Source organism: Bidens hawaiensis, unplaced genomic scaffold (genome assembly GCF_021521415.1).
Source record: "Bidens hawaiensis isolate Kalapana, Puna unplaced genomic scaffold, B.hawaiensis_p1.1 tig00015855_1, whole genome shotgun sequence".
Taxonomy (NCBI): domain Eukaryota; kingdom Viridiplantae; phylum Streptophyta; class Magnoliopsida; order Asterales; family Asteraceae; genus Bidens; species Bidens hawaiensis.
This window is the reverse complement of record NW_027492418.1, coordinates 370,563-380,326: the sequence shown is the minus strand read 5'-3', so window position 1 is coordinate 380,326 and position 9,764 is coordinate 370,563.

Below are 9,764 nucleotides of genomic sequence, written 5' to 3'. Positions count from 1 at the left end.
GTCCAGCAGTCTTATCACATTTTCCATTAGAATTTCGAATCATTAAATAATTTGCTAAGTTAAAAGTTCAAGGGCTTCTTTGTAATTAATCATTCTTTTTCTAAGTACAGGGACCATTCTGTCATTTCGTTAAACTTCTAATTCGTTACAGTTCTCTTAACGAATTGGGTTATCATAACGAACTGGTCATGGTAATGAACTGGACCCTCTAACGAATCCGTCCATATAGCGAACCAGTCCAAGTAGCGAATTGGACCTTCTAATTCGTTATTTCTCTTAACGAATAATCGACGCGAATTGGGAACTAGTTCGTTAACTTATCTCTAACAAATTTGAACACGAACTAAGTTTAGTTCGTTAGGGTTTTCTTTAACGAATTGCTTGACGGATTGCTTTCAATTCGTTAACTCCACGTTAACGAATTACCCATAAATTCGTTAACTTCTCGTTAACGAATTAGGGTTAGGTCAGAGAATGTCAGAACATTTTCTGACATCTCTTAACCTCGTATATACTTTTCCGGCGCCATCGCCGGAAAACCGTGGATTCGCCGAAAAAAACGAGTTTTAACTAGTTTTTTTTACCGTTTTTCGTCCCGTTCGTTCCAGATCTGAACTAGGTGATCCCTAAGCTCATCTTAGGTTCGGTTTATACCCGATTCCCTCCGTATCTTGTGACTTAAATGGTTTAACGGTGTCGGGTCGTCGTTTCGAGATTATATCTAACGGATTTAAGCTCATACAACATCATACTATCATTTCCTTATGTCAGAATCGGTTCTTCTTCTATGTTTCGGCTAGAGAGAGAGAGAGACTAGAGAGAGAGCTTAGGTGTGTGTTTTGATGGTGTGTGGAATATGTGTGTAATGAAATTAAATGGGTGATTAAAGGTATATATATTTATTGATCATGAGCTTAAGCCCATGGTCTTTCCTTCATAACCCAAGTCCATAACCCATATCCGTTTACCCAACACTAACCCTACTCATAATAACTTATATTTCATTTATTAACCGAAACTAGAAAAACGGGATGTTACAAGTCTGCACTCCTTAAAGAGGTTTCGTCCCCGAAACCTAACTATTATAGAAACAAATTTGGATAAAATTTGCGAATCTCTTCCTCAACTTCCCATTTAGCTTCCGATCGCTTGCGATGCTTCCATAGCACTTTCACTAAGGATATAACCTTGTGTCGGAGTTGCTTTTCCTTGCAATCAACTATCTCTATTGGTTGCTCAATGTAGTTCAACTGTTCATCGACCTTAATGTCCATTAATGGTACGTGCGACGTGTCATCAGCTAGACATTTTTTCAGATGAGAAACATGGAAGGTCGAGTGAATACCTTCTAACTCTTCTGGCAAGTCCAGCTTGTAAGCCACTTCACCTACTCGATCTAAGATCTTGAACGGTCCAATGTACCTCGGACTCAACTTTCCCCTCTTCCTAAAACGAATACTTCCTTTCCAAGGCGAGACCTTGCGCATCACATTGTCACAAACGTTAAACTCAATCGGTTGTCGCCGCTTATCAGCATATGACTTCTGTCTGTCTTGAGCAGCTTTCATTCTTGCCTTAATCTGATCACACTTTGAAGAAGTTTCTTGAACAACTTCCAAACTTCCCATCTCCTTTTGACCAATCTCTCCCCAACATACCGGAGTTCTATAACGTCTTCCATATAACATCTTGAATGGTGGCATACGAATACCTGAATGGTAACTGTTGTTGTAGGAGAATTCTGCTAGATGCAGATGATCATCCTAACTTCTACCAAAGTCTAAAACACAAGCACGTAGAATATCCTCAAGGGTTTGGATCGTTCATTCAGACTATCCATCTGTTTGAGGATGATACGCTGTACTAATGTTCAATCTTGTCCCTATGGATTCATGTAACTTCCTCCAAAACCTTGAAGTAAAGCGAGTGTCTCTATCAGACACAATCGATAACGGTACTCCATGCCTGGATACAACCTCCTTAATGAACAAGCTTGCAAACGTTTCTGACGAGATAGCCTCTTGTATAGGCAGAAAGTAAGCACTCTTGGTCAAACGGTCCACAACCACCCTGATGGTATCATGATGCTTAGCTGTACGAGATAGCTTAGTTATGAAATCCATGATGATGTGTTCCCATTTCCATTCTGGTATCTCCAGAGGTTGCATCTTCCCATAAGGCTTCTGATGCTCTGCCTTGACTTGTAAACAAGTTAAGCACTTACTGACATAATCTACCACGTCATTCTTCATTCCTGGCCACCAATAGTCTCCTTTCAAATTTTGGTATATCTTCGTAGTTCCTGGATGAATCGAATACGTTGACTTATGAGCTTCATCTAAGATTCGACCTCTGAGATCTCCATGGCGTGGAATCCACATACGGTCAAACCTAGTCTTAACACCATGCATGTTTTCCATCAACTCGTCTTGCTGACTGAAAATCCTGTCTTTCTTTACTAGCCCTTTATTTACCAGCACTTCTGACTGCACCTTGAGGATTTCTTCAAATAAGCTTGAGTTCATAATTAGCTGATATGACTTTACTGTTTCAATGACTTCCTCATTCTTACGGATTAGAGCATCAGCGACCATGTTAGGTTTACCAGGGTAGTACTTAATATCACAGTCGCAATCCTTTATCAATTCTAACCATCTTCTCTGCCTCATGTTCAATTCCTTCTGCTCGAAGAAGTACTTTAAACTCTTATGATCTGTGTAAATGGTACACTTACTACCATACAGATAGTGTCTCCATATCTTGAGAGCATGCACTACTGCTGCTAGCTCCAAATCATGCTTCGGATAAGTACTCTCATGGACTTTCAACTGTCTAGACGTGTAAGCTATCACCTTTCCTCGTTGCATCAACACGCAACCTAACCCGCGATGCGAAGCATCAGTACAAACAACCAAATCTTCGTCACCATCGGGTAAAGCAAGGATTGGATCTTGCGTGAGTCTCTTCTTTAACTCCTGAAAAGCCTCTTCTTTAAACTTACCCCAACAGAATACTATCGACTTTCGGGTCATACCGGTCAACGGTGCGGCTATCTTGGAGAAACCTTTGATGAATCTTCTATTGTAGCCAGCTTAGCCTAGGAAGCTTCGTATATCAGTCGGATTCTGTGGAGTTTTCCAATTAGTTATCGCTTCAATCTTAGCTGGGTCCACGGTAATCCCTTCTAGATTAATCACGTGACCTAGAAATAAAACTTCTCGCAGCTAAAACGCGTATTTCGAAAATTTAGCATACAACTTTTCTTTCTTTAGAGTCTCCAATACTTCTCTCAGATGCTCGGCATGATCAGACTCACTTTTTGAATAAATCAATATATCATCAATGAAGACGATTATTGACTTATCCAACATCGACCGACACACCCTATTCATCATATCCATAAATGCTGCGGGAGCATTCGTTAGAACGAATGACATCACGAGGAACTCGTAATGTCCATACCGCGTCCGAAACGCTGTTTTAGGGATGTCTGCCTTCTTCACCTTCAGCTGATGATAGCCTGATCTGAGATCTATACGTGAGAACCAACTCGAACCTTGCAGTTGGTCAAACAGATCGTCAGTCCTTGGCAAAGGATATCTATTCTTTATCGTAAGCTTGTTCAACTCACGATAATCTATGCACATACTCATACTTCCATCCTTCTTCTTCACGAACAACACTGGGGCGCCCCAAGGGGAAACACTTGGTCTTATAAAACCTTTATCGAGGAGTTCCTGCAGTTGGGACATCAATTTTTTCATCTCATAAGGCGCTAGACGGTAAGGTGCTTTCGCGACGGGCTGGCCCTGGTATTAAGTCTATCTGAAATTTTATCTCACGTTCCGGTGGCAACCCCGGAAGATCCTTAGGGAATACATCTGGGTATTCGCGCACAATAGGAATATCTTTCATTTATTTTGTCTCGGCTGTAGCGTTGACAACATACGCCAGGTAGGCACCGCACCCTCGCCTTAACAAACCTTCGGCTTTCATCATTGAAACGACGTTAAACCCTGAACTTTCTTTATCACCATAAACCGTCACTGCACTACCGTCCAATGACTTTAGCTTGATTATCCTACTCTAACATACTATCTGAGCTTCATATTCAGACAACCAATCCATTCCCAACACTACATTGAACCCTCCTAAGGTCATAACATACAAGGTAACTGGGAACTCATGTCCCTCTAATTCTATCTTACAATTCTTAACCATTTTCATTATTTTCACCGAGGTGTCACTAGCGGTTTCTATTATGATGGTTTCAGACACTCGACAACTTTTCATTTTAGCTAGTTTACTAAATGTAGTAGCTACAAAACTTCCATTCGCACTTGAATGTACCCGTCACAACATCAGGAATCTGCCTAGCTTGTTCCTGGGTCAGCATGTAGGCTATAGTTCTCGGCCTCGCTTGATCAGCATCTTTCTTCTCACTCCCTCCAGCTTCACCACTCGTACAAGTCCTCGCCAAGTGACCTGTCTGTCTGCACTTATAACACGCGGGCTTCGCATAGCAATCTTGAGGAAAGTGCCCCATCTTACCACATTTGTAGCAGGCATTTGGCCCTGATCTACACTCCCCACCTTGGGACTATCCACACTTGCGGCACACCTCAGACCCAGTACCCCACTTGCACTCTCCAGCGTGCATCTTTCCGCACGTCCTACATGACCTTTTCTCCCACACTCTTGGTTGCTTGTTCTTAGGGTTCCACATCTGAGTACCAGGTCGTTTGGCAGGCGCTACCCACTTCTTCTCCTTCTTTTCTTCCATAGCCTCCTCATCTGTCAAGTCCTCATAAACCATTTCCGCGAGCCCCACAGCAGAATCAAAAGTACCTGGTCTACCAGCCTTGACCAATACGCGAAAATTCTACGGCAATCCCCTAAGGTAACATTTGATCTGCTTGGCCTCGGTGTTCACCATATCTGGCACCAACCTTGATAGACGGTTGAATTCAGTGAGGTATTCGCGGTGTGTCATCGTACCCGCCTTCAGACTCAAGAACTTCATTTCATCATTAGTAACCTCTGCATCAACCCAAAATCGTTTCATCACTAACTCCTTCAGATCGTCCCATCTCAAGGCCTTGATCTCTTCTCGACTCTTCTTCTGCTCAACTGTCTCCCACCAATACATCGGCTCCTCACCGAATGATTGGGTAGCATACCCCACAACTTGGTCGGGACGGCATTCGCTAATTCGGATAATTTTATCCATGGCGGTTATCCATTGAAGAGTAGCGATTACGTCTCCCAATCTAGTTAGCTTCGGTGGATCACAGCCTTTGAAAGACTTATAGTTGCATCCACCTCGACCCCTTTTTCTATCATCCACCTTCACCAATTTAACCACGCTCGATTCTTCTCCCTCCAATTCATCATCATTCTTACCATCACCTTCCGCCCTCTCAGCGGTTCCTTCACGACCTCTAATAGACTTCTCGGGATTCATGTTTTTCACAGCAGCTGCTACCGCTTGAGCAATGGCAGTTTGAATAGCGGGATCCAGCTGAACCCCCTCGTTGTTACTCGGATTTCGACCAGCTGCACTTCCTTCGCCTTCATTGTTAGTGGCTGCCTCTACTGACGGTCCTCAGACAACACGCGGCCTACCACGACGTCCTGTACGCCCTCCTTTTCCAGCAGCTTTCTTAGCTCCAGCCATTCGTATTCTATAAGGAAACACAAACGTGATCACTTAAGGAACCATTTAGTACATGGATAGTAAGGCAACAGGTAATAAAAGTGGCCAGCTGTGATTAGCTGCTCACGTTATTTTCCATGTCCTATACACTTCCTCTTATGAGTCTATTTGTGCTAATTCTACTTCTAACAGTTAGACAATCAAACAATTCATATCATCACATACTCCTATCCCTAGCCATTAAGCTAGCATTCATACATTATTTATTTAGCAATTACGCAAACATCCATTCTTCATTCTACTTTACATGTGTATTTAATCACAAACTTTACTTTTACTTAGCTTGCTTGAGTGACACATGGCATTCTCGTACTGGCATCTTCTTTCTTTTCTTACTTTAATCCCATTCTCTGTTCGAGTCTAAGCATGTAGGATGCTTACATCTCTCAAACTTTGCTCTGATACCAACTTGTAAGGCCCCGTTACCGGTACCTCACTATAACGTTGGATTTACTCATAAACACAGTTCTAAATTTCAGAGTTAATAAAAACTTGACGCGTAATATAAAACTTTCATAAACATTACACGATAAATCATGACTTGTCTTAAAACATAACTTGAAACATGTCTTTCAATTCAAACATTAACAAATAAATCTTCATATGCCAGCTTCTTTATTCATTTGCCATGTGTCTCCTATCAAGCAAGCTGTCTCATCCTACTCACCTGCGTGCATAGTAAAAGTCAGCTACGCTGAGTGAGTTCTAGTTAACCAGGTAACATACATTACATCCATACACATACACATATATCTGAAGACACAAACTTTCGTCTTTTCTTACATACTTACGTACATACATTCATTCTTACATATACATTTAAAGAGCATTCTGCCCTGTAGCATTCGCCGATATTATTAGGGTCGGTTCCCTACATTCGCCGATTCCCTTCATTCGCAGATACTATTTGGGTCAGTTCCCCACATCCGTACTACTATAACATACATGTACTTTACATACTTTCCGTACTAAACGTGCAATCTCCGAAGAGCGTTCATGTACCATAAACATATCATAAATACATTATTCATACATCATATATATTCATACATACACCATTCATATGTCAATCATACCTTTAACTACCACTTGATGGCACATGCAATATCCGAAGATCGTTCACGCACCGTCAAGCAATTATCATAAATAAATCATACAACGCATACACTTACCACCTAAGGTAAGTGTATTAACAATCACATCAAGTATGCACACAGCCCCGAAAACATAACAAGGAAGTGTGCTAGAAACTCACCTCAATGCGGTTGCATTCACCGTTTACGGTTATTCTCCTCTTTAGCTGTGCACGACTAACTGTATAACAATTACGCATATTAATTAATATCACTATCCATATCGTATTTCTAATCCAATTATACCCCTCAACGAACGGGGTTCGGGGGCAGCGCCGTTGGCAGCGGGGTCTAGGGGCGGCAGTCCCTAGCAGGGTCCAAGGGGCAGAGCCCCTGGAAGTGGGGTCTAGGGGGTTCTTTGTAATTAAATCATTCTTTTTTTAAGTCCAGGGACCATTCTGTCATTTCTCTAAACTTCTAATTCGTTACATTGCTCTTAACGAATTGGGTTGTCATAACGAACTGGTCATGGTAAGGAACTAGACCCTCTAACGAATTTGTCCAAATAGCGAACCAGTCCAAGTAGGGAATTGGACCTTCTAATTCGTTATTTCTCTAAACGAATGATCGACACGAATTGGGAGCTAGTTCGTTAACTTATCTTTAACGAATTTGAACATGAACTAAGTCTAGTTCGTTAGGTTTTCCTTTAATGAATTGCTTGACGAATTGCTTTCAATTTGTTAACTCCACATTAACGAATTACCCCTTAATTCGTTAACTTCCCTTTAAGGAATTAGGGTTAGGTCAGAGAATGTCAGAACATTCTCTGACATCTCTTAACCTCGTATACACTTTTCCGGCGCCATCGCCGGAAAACCGCGGATTCGCCGGAAAAACGAGTTTTAACTCGTTTTTCACCGTTTTTCGTCCCGTTCGATGCAGATCTGAGCTAGGTGATCACTAAGCTCATCTTAGGTTCGGTTTATACCCGATTCACTCCGGATCTCGTGACTTAAATGGTTTAACGGTGTCGGAATTGGTTATTCTTCTATGTTTCGGCTAGAGAGATAGCTTAAGTGTGTGTTTTGATGTTGTATGGAATATGTGTGTAATGAAATTAAATGGGTGATTAAAGGTAAATATATTTATTGATCATGGGCTTAAGCCCATGGTCTTTCCTTCTTTCCTTCATTACCCAAGTCTATAACCCATATTCGTTTACCCAACACTAGCCCGACACATAATAACTCATATTTTATTTATTAACCGAAACTCGAAAAATGGGATGTTACAAGGAACCTATCTATCCTTCCATCAAATTTAACTCGTTAATCCGAACATAGCCTGATTTTTTATTTTAGCATAACGAACTGGTCTTGTAACGAACTGGACCCTCTGACGAACTGTTCCTTACAACGAATTGGACCCTTGACGAATCAGTCCACATAACGAACCTGTCCATATAACGAATCAGTCAAGTAACGAACTGGACCTTCTGATTCGTTATCCCCTTTAACGAAATATCATAGCGAGTTGAGGTTAGTTTGTTATCTCTTTCCTTAACGAATTGGATATGAACTAGTGCTAGTTCGCTAAGCCTTCTTTAACGAATTGACACGCGAACTGCCTCTGGTTCGTTATTTCCTTTTAATGAAATGGAGTAACAAATTTCCCTCAAGTTCGTTAAGTCACCGCTAACGAACTAGGGTTAGGTTAGAAAGTCAGAATATTCTGACATCCTTGTACACACATTCTCCGGCACCACCGTTTTGACCGTTTTTCGTCCCGTTCCATCCATATCTGAGCTAGGGTGATTCCTAAGCTCATATTAGGTTCGGTTTATACCCGATTCCATCCGGATCTCATGACTTTAACGGTTTAACGGTGTCGGCTCGTTGTTTCGTGACTAGATCTAAAGGGTTTGAGTTCATACAACATCGTACTAATCTTACCTCGGGTTGATGCTCGATTTCTTCTTTTATATCGGCTAGAGAGAGAAAGTAAGATGAGAGAGCTAAGTGTGTGTTTTGGTGGTGTATGGAATATGTGTGAAATGAATGAAAAATGGGAATTTTAGGTTTAAATAATTATGGATCATGGGCTTAAGCCCATGGTCTCTTCCTTCTTTCCCAAGTCCATAACCCATATCCATTACCCAACACTTGCCCGACCCATACTAACTCATACTTTATTTATTATTTCTCCGCTAACCCAGTAAACTTTCTCACCGATAATAAATAATATATTTAATATTAATTTAAAAATTTCGGGATGTTACAAATATACATGCACATTTATAAGCATTTAATGTTGTACGTTATTATAAGTATTAAAATATGTATATGAAAACGTTAATTTCTTTATCTTGGTCAAGTGGTCAACATTTTTTTAAAATATTTAACATTTATTACACTACATAATTAAATTATACATTTAGATAAATGTTGGAAGTAAAGTTATATATTGTTTTCCTAAATGAGATTTTTTTTATTCTTTATTGGTTTAATGTCGCATTAATAGTCATTACACAAATTATAGTATGAACAAATAGAAGAAAACAAGGATCAAAGTGCAAACTATTTATATGTTTAAAATTTTTACATGTACCGGTGAGGTGATGCTAGGGACACACTACAGCAATTACTTGGAGATGATAATGAAGACCAAATGGGCAAAATTCACATAAAAAATTACTTTGGACTATAATAAATTTGGGTGTCGCAATAGAATTTCTTTAGCGTTTTTTTTTAAATAAAACCAGTAAAAAGTCTTAGTTTGTTGTTAATATACATTGTGTATTATGTCCTTGTGGTGATCCTTTTCTATTTGTAGTAAGTTAATTTATGTTTATCAACACCTAGTGTATAAGTGAATTAACTCAAAAAAAGTTGTATTTGTTATTGAACTCATATTGGTTCGATTGTATCATACTATGTAGTTTCATTGTTTAATACAATGTGAATTAATCATCA